The 15,758-nt window shown below is 42.7% G+C and overlaps 1 long non-coding RNA gene across 1 annotated transcript; it reads right to left on the bottom strand.

The window, feature by feature from the left end:
* Positions 1–9,372: 9,372 nt before the first annotated feature.
* LOC119265456 lies at positions 9,373–15,396 on the bottom strand. Its single transcript, XR_005131658.1, has 3 exons — positions 15,355–15,396; positions 14,345–14,421; positions 9,373–9,463 (listed from the first exon to the last, which is right to left on the bottom strand). It is a non-coding gene; the product is annotated as an uncharacterized LOC119265456 (long non-coding RNA).
* Between the last annotated feature and the right edge of the window lie 362 nt (positions 15,397–15,758).

Here is a 15,758-nt window from a genome sequence, read left to right as displayed (position 1 = left end):
TCACAGGCTGGACCAATCGATTACACAGTAATTGCTCACATAGTGCGGTACATAAAAACGCTCTAACTGAAATAAAGCCAAATTAAAGATAAATAAGGAGATAAAAATCTACCTGGGGCAACCCACCACATGTAAGCGCCTACACAGTTTGTTACAGTTTGTACAGTACAGTTTGTTTGTACACCTTTCTATATTGCTTTGGCAAAATATAGTGACAATATAACCTGAGATTGTTTCTATGACACACCTGTAGTAGGTTAAAAGCAATGAAATCTTTGCTGACATGATATTGCACAATCCATAAAAAAATGAGACATGGCAGGTTCAGACATGAAAAAAAAAAAAACACTGAGAAATGATCAAAACCATATTACCTAAACTTCTCATGTAAAATGTAATCCAATTACAGCACTTTGTAAAAGTTATATGTGATGTGTCATGGGTTGGCAATTCTTAACACTGGGAGGTAGAACAGATGTTAAAATGTCCATATGCAATATTTTTCTGTATTTGTTTATTTTCCGTTGATGTCAACTGTGTTAACGTTTGTTAACACAATGTTAATGTGGGGCTTAATGTGGCTGAATAGGTGGATTCAAGTAAATGTGTTTGCTTTTGTGACTTCAGAGAAACAACATATTCAAAATGAGCTGTTCTGCAGCTTAGTTTCCATATATGTACTGTATATATTTTGAAGCTTTTATAATGTTTGTATCATACATCAAATTCTTTTATTTCTGGTGAGGAAAATTAGGTTTTCCAAGATATAGGCCCTTTAAAGTAGTCCATCCATTTAGGCAGGCTCCTGGTCAGTGCAGCATGACCAGGAGTGAATGACATTATAGGACTATAGCAATATCCCAGACTGGCATCATTTTAAGCAAAAATACACATACTGTAATACTGTATATTAGTACAATATTCCATAGTAGGTCTGCCTTTAGTTCCATCACTGCAGAATTATTTTCAGAACTGATTAAGGTGTTCTGGTAAAAGAATCCAGTGGAGTGTGGTATCAGCCACCTGTAAAAGGTCAGAAAAATGAAGATGCATCAGGAGAAACACCAAGAAGCAAGGAATATTTATTAGTTAATTCCAGAAACCCAAAAAGTGATGAACATGTGAATGAAATAACAACTGAGTTTCAGCCCAGCCAGAAGGTATTGCTGCTGCTCCTGTCCTCAAACAGCAGGCTCCTTGCCAAGTGGCAGGCAACATATGTAAGGTATCACATCTGGACAAGAGAAGATAAGAAGAAAAAAAGATATACCGTATGAGACTTCTCAATGCCTGGGGACACCTGTAATATGTTCCAACGCTGCATCAACATCCTTTGTTTCCTGGGTGTTATCATGCAATCCAGTTGAAGTTAGTGTTATTTGGGCAGCTCTATTTGATCCTGGAAATAATATCTGATATTGTCAAGGAAGCATTTTTGTTTTGCTTGGATGTTTGCACCTTTTCAACTTTTCTAGAGCCTATGCGGGCTTGCCTATACCTCAAAGCTTTTCAACCATTTATTTTGAAACTAAGCTATGGATACAGTGAAAAGATGTTCATAATGTGGTACTAAGCAGAAAGTCTAAGACAGTTAATAGGAAATCTGCATATAACTGATCATACATGTGCATTGAATTACTTTAGAAAAACTGTATAGGTCTCCAGTATCATCCAGTGTATCCAGACCAATAAGACCCTTGGTCTGATCTTATGTCAGAAACTCACCAATATGATAAGTTGCCACAATAAAAATAAAAATTACCTTGATTCAAAATCAAATACCACTGTCTCCATGGACATCAGTGTTGTCTGTACATGCAGTAGAAGGTCTCATTTGTTGTTTGCTGTCTTAGAGCCTCACCTACTGACCACTACGGGTTATTCACTTCAGAATATGTGGATCCACATTTTCTTCCGCTTTTCTTAGTGGATAAGAGACTCGTAGTTTTCCCGTTCCCACCTCACGCTCAAGTCACAGTTAGAATTGTTTTGCTTTTAAATGCATTCTTTTTGCCAGGTGGCCAATGCCCATGAGTATAACTTGTTTTCTTTTTTTACTTCATATCATTTGTATACCTATGAGAATAAGCAACATGCTTTGCAGCTTTCTGTTAACCACGGCTTTGCTTTGCTTCCGTAATGGTGGCTAAACTTAATGTGGTTGCCCTACTGTTGAGCATGTCAGTGGGATTCATGTTCTGTAAGAATGTGCGTTTCCTCGAGACATTTATGAGCTAAAAGCATTTATTTGTATGTTTGCACTAGGAGAATAGGAGAAAAGGAACTGAACATCAAGCTCTGCATCACTGTTCTTTGTCCATCTTACATGGCTGTGTTGAGCTTGCTGGATAACTAAGTATCAGAAACATTTAGAACATTAAAAAAAACATCATCCTCTATTGAGTCATAACAGTGTGGCAGAATACTTTATATCGGATGAATGGTCTCAACCTCAAGGGAGGGGTAGCAGCGTACGCGGCCACCCATGCAAATCAGCTGCTCTGTGCTGTTTAGAACTGGAGACAAGGTAAGAAGACGACTGCTGCTTGGCAGTGGCTTACCCTCCCCAAGATTTTGGAGCTCTGCTGGAAACCTGTCCTGCTGCACCCGCAGTAGGAGGACTTTCTTGGTGGAGTCTGTCCAGAAGGCCAAGTTGTGAATGGGCAAAGTTAACTCCTCCCTCAGCACTCTGGCCAGCTGCGCTCCTGTCAGAGCCTCACATAGCTCCAAGTGAGGGATAGACTCCTGTTTCTTTGGGGCTACATGAGAGCAGGCAGTTAGAAATGAAACCTCTACTTTGCCACTGGGGCTTTCCGACCGGAGATAAGCCACAGAACTATAGGCATGCTCTGAGGCATCACAGAATACATAGACCCCCTTACTGTTTGGGGAATCCATTTCAGAGCTGGTGTAACACCTGGGTAGAGTGATGTTCTTTGAGGCAGAGAGCTCACTCTTCCACTCCTACCATAAGAGGAACAGGTCTCCTGGCAGGAATGGGTCATCCCAGTCTCTCTTCTCATCCCACAGCATTTGGACAACTACCTTGGCTCTGGTTGTGGAGGGCACCAGAAACCCGAGAGGGTCGTACTGACTGGCAAGGCCTCAATATATCATATGCATGGTCTCTCAGGAGTCAAGGGGACGATGCTTGTAGGACAGCATGTCTGACCGGCAATGCCAATGCAGTTTGAGGGCAGATTCTTGGGTATTGGGCTGGCCCTGTAAGATCCACAGTTCTGCGCTGCCTGACCGAGCCTCGGATGGTAAATGACTATGGGTCGGTTACTCGCCCACTGCCGCAGTTTAAAGGCTCCTTGTGCCAAGACATGCTGCAGCTGGTCGAGAAGGTCCTTTCCAGCCTCCTCTGACATCAGGCTAAGTAGACAATTATCAACATGGAAGCCTTTCAATACTGCCTCTCTGATGACATTGCCCTGCTGACTGTGATCCAGGATGTGCTTCTGGAGAGCATAAGTAGCACAGCAGGGGCTACTGGTGGTTCCAAAAAAAAAGTTCCTTTGAACTGGAAGGAACAGTTGAAGACCACATGATGTTTACCATTATTCTGAACCATGTGGTGGGGAATGTACCAGCTGATAGGTGTGTCTTCAGTGCCAGGCTCCAGTTTAACTATGTAGCCTGCTCTCTCCAATCTTTGAATTTCAGCTATGTTGACTATGCTGCCTGCTCAGAGTTCTTGGCTAGCCTTTTCTCCATACTTTGCAACTGAGGGAGCACAGCCTCCTTTGGGGCTTGTAACTGTGATATTCTGTGCCCACAGGACGAATGTGGCATAGCGATGGACTCCACTTCTAGATAAATGGCCTCATTATCCTGTCGAGAACAGTTGCTGGCCTTCTCACTGTGCCAGGGCAGCATATCTACCTGCCACAGGCTCTCTCTGACTGTAGAGGTCTGCTGGTGAGGATGAAGTTGCTATAAAATAGCACTGCTGATCACAGAGGTACTGGCTTAGCCAATGTGCTGGGCCATGCAGTGTCCAGCTGAGGCTAGGCCTAATGGCAGCTGGGCACCCTGGTGCCGTAGTTGCACTGGCTCCACTGGTGTGACTAGGTAGGGATGATGGGATCCAATAAGTAGGACAGGGTGGGCTTCCTTAAAGGCCAACAGGGGCAGGTCTCACAACTGGCCGTATATCCACTGAAGGACATCCAATGGGTGTGTATGTTCAGCCAGGCCCAGCTGTTTGGCTGTGAAAGCTCTCTTAATGCAAAACACTCTGTGCTGCTGTGAAGGAGACTACAGCCCCATGTAGAACTTGAGACTCTTGTATAACTGTTCTTATTGGGAGATATTCAGGCTCACCTTGTCAGCCCAGTTGCTGTGTTGCAGGATGGAGGAGGACAATACATCCAGAGCCGTTGTCTAAGATAGCGAATTTATCCATGGTTCTGTCTCCATTCCTCAGTATCACCTTGCACACTTTCAGCAACACTTGACAGCCCTTTGGTGGTCTGTCAATGTATAGGACTTCCTCTGTGGCATTGAGGGTTCTGTCTTTGGTGTCTGCGGTTTCACCTCTTCGGTCTTCTCTTGAGCTCTCTCATTTAGGTCATGTAGAGCAAGCAGGTGTTTACTGATGCATGTTTTGCAGCCCATTTTCAAGTTACATTCGTCAGCTCTGTGACCTCTCCCACAGTGCCAAAACCTGTTCGTCTTGATTCAGGTCCGTTTCTGTGTGGGACTTAAGAGTTTGAAGTTAGAGCAGTTATTCAGTGAATGTTATTGTCACAGTAGGCACAATATTTATTTGCTGTCTGTGTGGAGCTCGGAACAGCGAACGTGACAGCGAACGTGGTACAACAGAACAGTAGACAGCAAACATGGTGCAGAAGAACAGCAGACCACGAACGTGTGGCAACAGAACAGTACACAATCAACAGTACACAGTGAACGTGCTGCAACACACAACAGTGCTCAGCGAATATGGTGTAAAAGAACAGTGGACAGAACGTGGTGCAACAGAACAGTACATAGCAAACATGGTGCAACAGATCAGTATACAGTGAACATGGTGCAACAGATCAGTATACAGTGAACATGGTGCAACAGATCAGTATACAGTGAACATGGTGCAACAGATCAGTATACAGTGAACATGGTGCAACAGAACAGTAGACAGCGAACGTGCTGCAACACACAACAGTAGACAGGGAACGTGGTTCAACAGGACAGTACACAACAAACATGATGCAACAGTAGACAACAAGTGTTGGAACAGAACAGTAGACAGCGAACAGTGAAACAATGGTAGACAGTGAACATGCTGCAACACATTAGAAGACAGCGAACATGGTGAAAGAACAGCAGAAAGCGAATGTGGTGCAACACACAACAGTACACAGCAAACGTGCTGCAACACACCGAATATGGTGAGAAAAAAAAAAAAAAAAACAGTACACAGCTAACGTGGTTAAACAGAACAGTTGACAGTGAACATAGTGGAACAGAATTGTAGACAGTGAAGGTGGTGGATCAAAACAGTAGACAACGAACATGGTGAAATATCAGTAGACAGCGAACGTGGGGCAACAACAGTAGAAAACAAACATGGTGCAACAACAGTAGATAAGTGTTGGAACAGAACAGTACACAGGGAACAGGGTGAAGCAGAACAATGGACAGCGAACATGCTGCAACACATCAGAACACAGCAAAAGAACACAATTGTAGACAGCAAACGTGGGGCAACAGAACAGTAGACAGCAAACGTGGGGCAACAGAACAGTAGACAGCAAACGTGGGGCAAAAGAACAGTAGACAGCAAACGTGGGGCAACAGAACAGCAGACAGCAAACGTGGGGCAACAGAACAGCAGACAGCGAGCGTGGTGCAACAGAACAGTAGACAGCGAACATGGTGCTACAATAGTAGAAAACGTATGTGGTGCAACAACAGTAAACAAGTGTTGGGACAGAACAGTAGACAGCGAACATTCTGCAACACATTAGAAGACAGTGAATATGGTGAAAGAACAGCAGAAAGCGAACGTGCTGCTACACACAACAGTAGACAGCGAATGTGGTGAAAAAAAAAAAACATACAAACGTACATAGCAAACGTGGTGCAAAAGAACAGTAGACACAGAACAGTACACAACAAATGTGGTCCAACACAACAGTAGACAGCGAATGTGGTGAAAGAACAGTACACAGAGAATGTGGTGCAACAACAGTAGACAAGACTTACAACAGAACAGTAGACAGCAAATGTGGTGGAAAAGAACAGTCAGCGAACATGGTCCGACAACAGTAAACAGCGAACGTGGTACAACAGAACAGGAGACAGCGAACGTGGTGCAACCCAAGAGTAGACAGGGAACATGGTGCAACACAACAGCGCACAATGAACGTGGTGCTACAACAGTAGAAAACAAGTGTTGGAACAGAACAGTAGAGAGCGAACATTCTGCAACACATTAGAAGAGAGCAAGCAGTGTGAAAGAAGAAAGAAGTGAACTTGGTGCAACACAGTACACAAACAAACAGCAAACGTGGTGAAAAAAACAGTACATAGCAAACATGGGGCAAAAGAACTGTAGACAGCAAACATGGTGCAACAGACAATAGTAGACAGCGAACACAATTGTAGACAGTGAAGGTGGTGGATCAGTAGACAACGAACGTGATGAAATATCAGTAGATAGCGAACGTGGTGCAACAGAACAGCAGACAGCAAACATGGTGCAACAGAACAGCAGACAGCAAACGTGGTGCAACTACAGTAGACAACAAGTGTTGGAACAGAACAGTAAACAGGGAACAGGGTGAAGCAGAACAGTGGACAGCGAACATGCTGCAACACACATTAGAAGACAGCAAACATGGTGAAAGAACTCCGCGAACGTGGTGGAACGCACAATATTAGACAGCAAAGGTGGTGCAACAGAATAGTAGACAACGAACATGATGCAACAGAACAGCACACAAGGAACGTGGTGCAACAATAGTTGAAAACAAACATGGTGCAACAACACTAGACAACAAGTATTAGAACTGAACAGTAGACGGTGAACAGGGTGAGTGAGTTGTGGAAGAGTACACAACACAAACGTGGAACACAACACAGCAAACATGGTGGAATAGTCCACAACACAGCAAACATGGTGGAAGAGTACACGGCAAACATGGTGGAAGAGTACACAACACAAACATGGTGGAACACACAACACAGCAAACGTGGTGGAAGAGTCCACAACACAGCAACCGGGGGGGGGGGAAAGAGTCCACAGCAAACGTGGTGGAACACACAACACAACTGTCATGGAAGAGCACACAGCAAACGGGGTGGAAGAGTACACAACACAGCAAACGGGGGGGAAGAGTCCACAGCAAACACGGTGGAACAGTACACAGCAAACGGGTTGGAAGAGTACACAGCAAATGTGGTGGAACACACACCACAACAGCAAACGTGGTGGAAAAGTCCACAACACAGCAAACGGGGTGGAACACAACTGTGGTGGAAGACTCCACAACACAGCAAACGGGGTGGAAGAGTCCACAGCAAACGTGGTGGAAGAGTACACTACATAGCAAACATGGTGGGAGAGTACACAGCAAACGTGGTGGAAGAGTACACTACACAGCAAACGTGGTGGGAGAGTACACAGCAAACGTGGTGGAAGAGTACACTACACAGCAAACGTGGTGGGAGAGTACACAGCAAACGTGGTGGAAGAGTACACTACACAGCAAACGTGGTGGGAGAGTACACAGCAAACGTGGTGGAAGAGTACACAGCAAATGCTGTGGAACACAACATAACTCTGGTGGAACAGTACAAAGCAAGCGTGGTGGAACAGCACAACACAGCAAACGTGGTGGAAGAGTCCACAACACAGCAACCGGGGGGGGGAAAGAGTCCACAGCAAACGTGGTGGAACACACAACACAACTGTCATGGAAGAGCACACAGCAAACGGGGTGGAAGAGTACACAACACAGCAAACGGGGGGGAAAGAGTCCACAACACAACTGTCATGGAAGAGCACACAACACAACAAACGGGTTGGAAGAGTACACAGCAAACACGGTGGAACAGTACACAGCAAACGGGTTGGAAGAGTACACAGCAAATGTGGTGGAACACACACCACAACAGCAAACGTGGTGGAAAAGTCCACAACACAGCAAACGGGGTGGAACACAACTGTGGTGGAAGACTCCACAACACAGCAAATGGGGTGGAAGAGTCCACAGCAAACGTGGTGGAAGAGTACACTACATAGCAAACATGGTGGGAGAGTACACAGCAAACGTGGTGGAAGAGTACACTACACAGCAAACGTGGTGGGAGAGTACACAGCAAACGTGGTGGAAGAGTACACAGCAAACGTGGTGGAAGAGTACACAGCAAATGCTGTGGAACACAACATAACTCTGGTGGAACAGTACAAAGCAAGCGTGGTGGAACAGCACAACACAGCAAACGTGGTGGAAGAGTCCACAACACAGCAACAGGGGTGGAAGAGTCCACAACACAGCAAACGGGGTGGAACACACAACACAACAGCAAACGTGGTGGAACACTACACAACTGTCGTGGAAGAACACACAACACAGCAAACATGGCAGAAGAGTCCGCAACACAGCACACGTGCGGAAGAGTCCGCAACACAAACGTGGCGGTGGAGTCCATAACAGCACTCCGCAAAGGGGGTGGAAGAGTACACATTAAACATGGTACAACACAGCAAATGTGATGGAAGAGTACACAACAACATAGCAAACGTGGTGGAAGAGTACACAGTACACAGCATAGGTGGTGGAACACAATAGCACACAGCAAACGTGGAACACCACAACACAGCAAACATGGTGGAACACACCAGCACACCGCACAGGTGGTGGAACAGAACAGCACACAACAAACATGGCGGTACACAACAGTAGACAGTGACCAGGGTGGAACACACAGAACAGAAGACAGTGAATGTGGTGAAACAATAGCAGACAGCGAACGTGGTGGAACAGCACTATAGATCTAGAGCAGGGTGAAACATGCAGCATTGTACATCTAGAACATGGTGAAACAAGATGGTAGACACTGAACATGGAACACATACAGCACTATAGATCTGGAGCATGGTGAAACATACAAAATAGTCGACATTGAACATGGTGAAACAGGACAGCAGACATTGAACACTGTGCAACACATACAAGATGATACATACATGTACTGATATATTGACTTTTTCACAGCTTTGCAGTTACTTTACAGATTAAAAAAATCACATGACATTGAAATATAAAGTTAAGTGCTTTACATCTTAGATGAAAACATCTTTTCTACTACACCCTTGTCATGTTGCCATCTACATGCTCTGTACCTCATTGTTATTTGTTCCATTTGTATTGTCTTCATTCTCTCTACCAGGCTCTGGACCAGTACCTCCTTCACTAACAGTGAACCGCCATGGCTCTGCTACTCTGCCCTGCTCTGAGAGATGTTCTGGTGAAAGAGGGATCAGACAACGTGCACCTGCAATAACAAGGACATTTCTGATGTGGCTCTTCAACTGGAGCATGAGTCCTGACTGATTTCACCATTCATTCCTGACAGAAGCCAGTGATCTAAATGCTTTTTTTTCTCCTCAGCTTTGAGGTCGTCAGTTCAGATAAAGCCAGGTGAAACTCTGGTCCTGGATTTGAACATGGTGATTTATAACAGCACAGGTGGAGTGAATGGATCCAGTGGCCAGATCTGTACAGCTGATAGAACGCTCACTGGAGTGCTTGCCAGAATACGCACAGAGCATCTCTAACATCTGCTCTTGAGCTGAAATGAGTGACTCCCTCTGAAAGTGGAGTTTACACCATACAGGCCATGTCCACACAGTGACCATCCAAGGTATGGATTCAGTGTGTTTTTCCTTAAAAGATTTCACCATGCTTATCAATTACACATTTATATAAAAAAGTCAGTCAGAAATCATTGTTCAAGCAACTGCTGAATCAAGTAATCCATTAAGACTCATTTGTGTGTGGTTTTGTTTTGTAGATCTGCCACAGACAAATCAGGTGCCAGTAGCGCGAGTGTGGTTGATCATATTGCTTACATTGCTATTGGCACTGAAAGGGGTGCTGTTTCTGTAATGTGATGAAGGAGTAATATTATGCAGCGCTTGACCAAAATGGCTGGATGGTATACAAAGAAAGAGGGGAAAAGTCTGTCCCTTCCCCAGTAATAACCTCAAATCCTAAAACCTTGGGTACTCTGCACATCCTTTAAAGTCCTATCAGATTATAAAAAGACTGGCTTGTTCCTGCATTCTCAGAAATAAAGGTACTAAACTGTCACTGTGCCACTACCCCTCTTGTCACTGTGGTGGAACCAGTCCCTTTAGTCAGGGAACATAACCATAACCCACTGAAATGATATTTAAGCTGTACTGTTCTAAAATATTTGGTTATGAAAATAAGTTAAGAGACAGTTTAATCCCACGAACAGGGAAATTTCACCTCCGCATTTAACCCATCTGTGAAGTGAAACACCACATACACATTAGTGAGCACACACACTAGGGGGCAGTGAGCACTGGTGATCCACTGTGCCCGGAGAGCAGTTGGGGTTGCGTGTCTTGCTCAAAGACACCTCAGTCACGGACAGTCAGGGCTGGAGATCGAACCTGCAACATCACAGGGCCAGTTCCCCAACATCCAGCCCACGACTGCCCTTGAAAAGGTACAAATCCAAACTTTTCACCTGGGAAAAACTTAAGGTTCACATTTAAGGATCCTTAAAACCACTCTAGTACCTTGGAGGAAACATTTACACTCAGCATCTTCTTGAACAAAATGCACCTGCATAGAACCTTTATTTACCATGGTGTGGTGACTTTAGGTGACAAATATTGGGATCATACTGTGAGTTGATATCACACTTACTTAACCTTTAAGCTGTATTTTTCTGTTGCTCATGCTGACATTGCAAAGAAGCAGCTAAACATGTTCAAGTGAGAGGCATGGATGTAAAGATAGGATGGCGATTTTATTTTGTTTTAAAACTTGATTACGCCTTAACTTCGGCTCATTAATATTTCGCTCCACACGAGTGACTCCCCATTTTTTTGTTCTTTTGCACTGTTTTCATTGGCTGTTTCGGAAGTCACGTAAGATCGTTGACTTGTTTACACAACAATTACGCTCAAGTGTCAAAAAATATATCATGCTTGATAAACTCAGACTGGTCTGAAACTCATCCAAGTCTGCAGCTCGCACACAAATCTATTCTCCCTCCATCTGACCCAAAAACCTACAGACCAGAACTGACCAGCTCAGACTCAACCCAGAATGAGAATCACAGCAAAAATTGTGGTAAAATTTGTGTGGTGCAAACTTGACTTAAGATCTCTCCAGCTTTCAAGTTTTAGTAGTAAGGGAATTTGAAACTCCAGATGTCAAAGATGTGCCTGGTGGACCTATGAAAGCAAGACCTGATTGACAGAGAATGCCAATTTTTAAAACAAATATAAAATGTAAAAAGTTTAAAAAAAGTGCCATCATTCATGTCAGTAATGATGTGTCTGCTCCCACACATCAAATCAGACATGAAATAAACTAGAAAGGGAAAGTTTGTGAACAAACTAAGCTGATAATCTGAGCTAAAAGTTAAAATGGCAGAAGACTGTTGATGGATATTAAAATGTTGCCAAGTGGATGCTGCAGTATCCAAGATAACACATTGCCAGGTGCTACCGTAAATAGTTCCCCCTTAAATTCTGTGCCACCTTGCTTTTAATGCTACCTTAAATGGAATTCCACCTTAAATTTTGTGGCATCTTAAATTCAGCACTACCCAACATGTAGTCCTATCTTAAATTCTGTGCCACTTTAATTGAAGTTGCACCTTAAATTTAATTAATTGTAGTCCCACCTTGATTTTAGCTTGACCTTAAATTTAATGCTATGTTAACTACTTTTTCTACCTTAAATTCTGCGCCACCTTCAATGAGGTTCCACCTTAATTTAAGAGCTACCTTAGACTTCCACCTCAAGTTCTGTGTCACCTTTAGTGCTTCCTTAAAAGCAGTTCAACCTTAAATTTAGCATTAAATTCACTGCTACCTTAAATTCAGTTATAACTTTAATGCAGTTCCACCTTAATTTCAGTGCTAGCGTAAACTCAGTACTACCTTAAAAGTCCCACTTTAAATTTAGTGCTTCCTAAGCGCAATTCCACCTTAGTTTTAGTTGCTTTCACAAAAATCACAGCTGAAGATTCCTTAATTTATGCAGCATTATCTTCTAACTCTAAGGCCATGTTTGGGACACTGAATTTAGCATGTTACAGCAGTTTTCTTTACTGTGTACTTGCTGAACTCTTGTAGCATCTAACCTGCACATTTACATATAGCTGAATTTAAAAGTAGCATTGTGGGAGAATGCTAGTCATCATCAATACAGAAATAAGTACACAATGAGTATTCAAACCACGAAAGTTTAAAGCACTTCACAGAAATATTAAAATTTAATGTTTCTAGAATGAGAGTTCCCAGAATATCCTTCCTAAATGAGATGATTCTTCATATACAGGTACTGGCAGCCAGACCCCTTTTACTACTTTATTACAGGATATTTTTTAAACCTAGTGCTACAGGATTGCTGGGAGCAGTCTGACAGTACAGTATTGTTTATAATCTAGAGCAGACAGTATGTCACAACATCTACAAATGTTTCATGTCACTGTCAGAACAAAAATTGGTATCTCCAAAAAGATACAGTTGGAGGGTTTCTTTACTTTAAATGCAAGTTGTAACTCTGCTGGCCAAAAAACAAAACTTATTTCTGTATTTTTTTTGTCATTTGAACACGACAGCTGTCCTTTACACTAAAAACTTCATGAAAGGACAGAAATGCTCCAGAATACTTAGTTTATTTCATTTTAAATGCCCCAATACTTTTATTAAATTTGCAGATGACACCACAATCATAGGCAATATCACCTTACACTGATGGACCATACAGAAAGGAAGTCAAGCTCCTCAGAGTGGTGTGCTGACAACCTCTCCCTCAATATCAGCAAAACTAAAGAACTGTTGACTTCAGGAGGGGAAGTCCACCACCTCCTCCAGCTCTTCCGGAGGGATAGAGGCGTTCAAGACAGTCGAGAGATATAATCCCTCCAACGTGTCCTGGGTCTTCCCTGGGGTCTCCTCCCCACTGACTAAATGATTAAGTATAACATGTTTCCAAACAGAACATTGAAAGGAGGTCTGCGAAATCAGCACACAAGATTTTTTGCCTCTCAACTTGAAACCAGATATTCTTTTCCTGCTGTTTCAGCAGCCCACCTCCAACATTATGAACAAACTTTTAGGAACATCCCATGTAATTTGGTACCGTTCCATTGATATTTTAATGTCCACTGATGCATGTTACGTCTTGCAGGAGTGGACACTGCAAAAAAATTCATAAAAAAGAAAAAAGGTGAGTTTGTTTTCTTGTGGGCCTTCATGCTTACTAGAGACAAACAAGTGGGCCTGGAGGTGGAAAAGGTTGAGACCGCGTGATCTGGAGTTTACCTGCTATAAGAACTCATGTTGACGTTCTGATGGAATTAAAGTATTAAGATGTTTGTCTTTATAGCTGTAGAGCATTGTGGGTATAAAATGAACTGTGCTGAGTTGAATGCGTCTGTTAAGGTGTAAAGAGTTTTGAAAGAGTGAAATTAAAGGTTTCAATGACAAAACTAATTGTGTTTCAGTCCACCAGGTGGTGCTGTTTAATAAGGCATTATTTTATCATCATCATCATCAGTGGAGGCTGGATGAAGAGAAAGGAGCTTCATACCTGTATGTGACTTGCAAACTAGTTATTTAACTCCACTCCTTCACTTTCTACTCACTCAGTCCCACCTTCAGCTCCATTAAACTCACTAGTCACTATTAGTTCACAATTATTAGTGTTAACAGTCAATTCTGCAGAAGATCTTAGTCTTCATCTTCACTCTCCAAAACATTAACATAAGAAAATGGTCCATCTGTTCTAGACAGAAGAAAATCCAGAATCTCAACTTTGAAGGTAGGTTTACTATAAATGGTGTATCTGGACATCATTAAGACCCTCAGAATTGATCTTAAAGCTGGAAAACTCATTATTGGTTATAAACGGCTGTTGTACTGTTCTATCAGTCTGGTTCTGAGGTGATGTTAAATGGCAGACCACTGAAACAACCACAGAAGAAATGCATTTCATTTAAAAGTGTAAAAATGCTCTAATACTGCTTTATTTTATATAGTTAACTGTTTCTTACTGTTTTTACACAAATGAATTAATCAGTACACAGTAAACCAGACAAATAGGAGATTTTTTACCTCAGGAGAGTCTCGCATCTGGTAAACTGAAGTTGCGACCACCACCACTGTTCCTCCATTTTATCAGCTTTAATATGCTTTTAGGGGAAGAAAAAGATTAGACGGGTTAAACCACCTCTCAGGCATCTAAATAGATCTAGTTACATTTAACTGTTGTCCTGGAGTTTCCACTAGGAGTGTAACAGTTTTCTTTCACAGAAGCATGCTCGCTGCCACCACCTTTGCCAGACCGTACTGTCTCAATCACAAGGCTAAATTACTAGACACCCAACTCAAGAGGCTTTTGTCATTCCATCTATGTATAAATACACAGTGGAGTGAAATTACATTCCTCCAGGAACACGGTGCAACAAGGAACAAAGTGCATAGTGTGAACGTGCAGACATTGTGCGCAAACCAGAAATTAAACTAGAAACAATACAATAAATTAGACAGAGAGTAAAGACAGGACAGTGCAGCACTGACAGCACTCATTCTGGACATGAGGTAGTGGAATAAGGTGCAGCTATGATCTGTGAGTCATGCAGTCAGATGACAGACAAACAGCAGTTACTGAACACCCACAAAAATAAAACCAATCCCAGATAGATTCTATTACACATTTCAGTTCAGCTCAGAATTACACAAGTAGGGCAAAAAGGCCAGGGACAAAATCTAGAATTAAAAGAACACAAAAGCAGTAATAACGTGCACTTCTAGAAAACCGACCACAGCACAGTTCAATACAACAAAAGCAAACAATTGCACAAACATGAAATACTCATTACACTGCACCTTCCCAGCATTGATGCCCTACCAAACTCAATCTTGACAGGGAACTCGAACAAACCAGGGTACAGAATGACAAAAAAAAGATTATATTTCATTAGCATACAACTCTAACAAGGCTGTCGAGTTTAATTTATAACATTTCCCCATTTAAAACGTTCGCCTATTTTATTAAATTTAAATAAACATCCACAAAAGAGGCCAAACTCACACTGCTCAAAACCCTAAAAGAACAAACTGACCTGGCATTAGTGGTCCAGTGGTTTTATACGAGGTGTCTTCACAACTAGTCAGCGCCATGCTGCCATGCCCATATAAGGAATTCCAGGTCTGAGCCCCATTTCTCTATGGCCAGAATGAAGAGGATTTTAGAAAAATCACCTCTACCGTTCCCTGTGTTAAATATGAATGTTCAGAACCCGATATGTTTAGTCCTGGGAACACTCCTCTAACACCACTGGATCCACTGAATTACGAGGTGGTTAAAGAGCTGAAATATGAATATCGCTAGCTTTATATGTGAGCTAAAGCTACAGCGCACTGAATTCACCTCATTAGACTGGCAGCCTCCTTAAGACGGTTTTGGCAGTAAACATTTCCATGTTCAGACTGAGGGCAGATGAGGAGTCAAGGCTAAATCACCAGG

The sequence above is a fragment of the Pygocentrus nattereri genome, chromosome 16 (genome assembly GCF_015220715.1).
Source record: "Pygocentrus nattereri isolate fPygNat1 chromosome 16, fPygNat1.pri, whole genome shotgun sequence".
NCBI lineage: Eukaryota > Metazoa > Chordata > Actinopteri > Characiformes > Serrasalmidae > Pygocentrus > Pygocentrus nattereri.
This window is presented reverse-complemented; position numbering and strand designations above follow the sequence as displayed.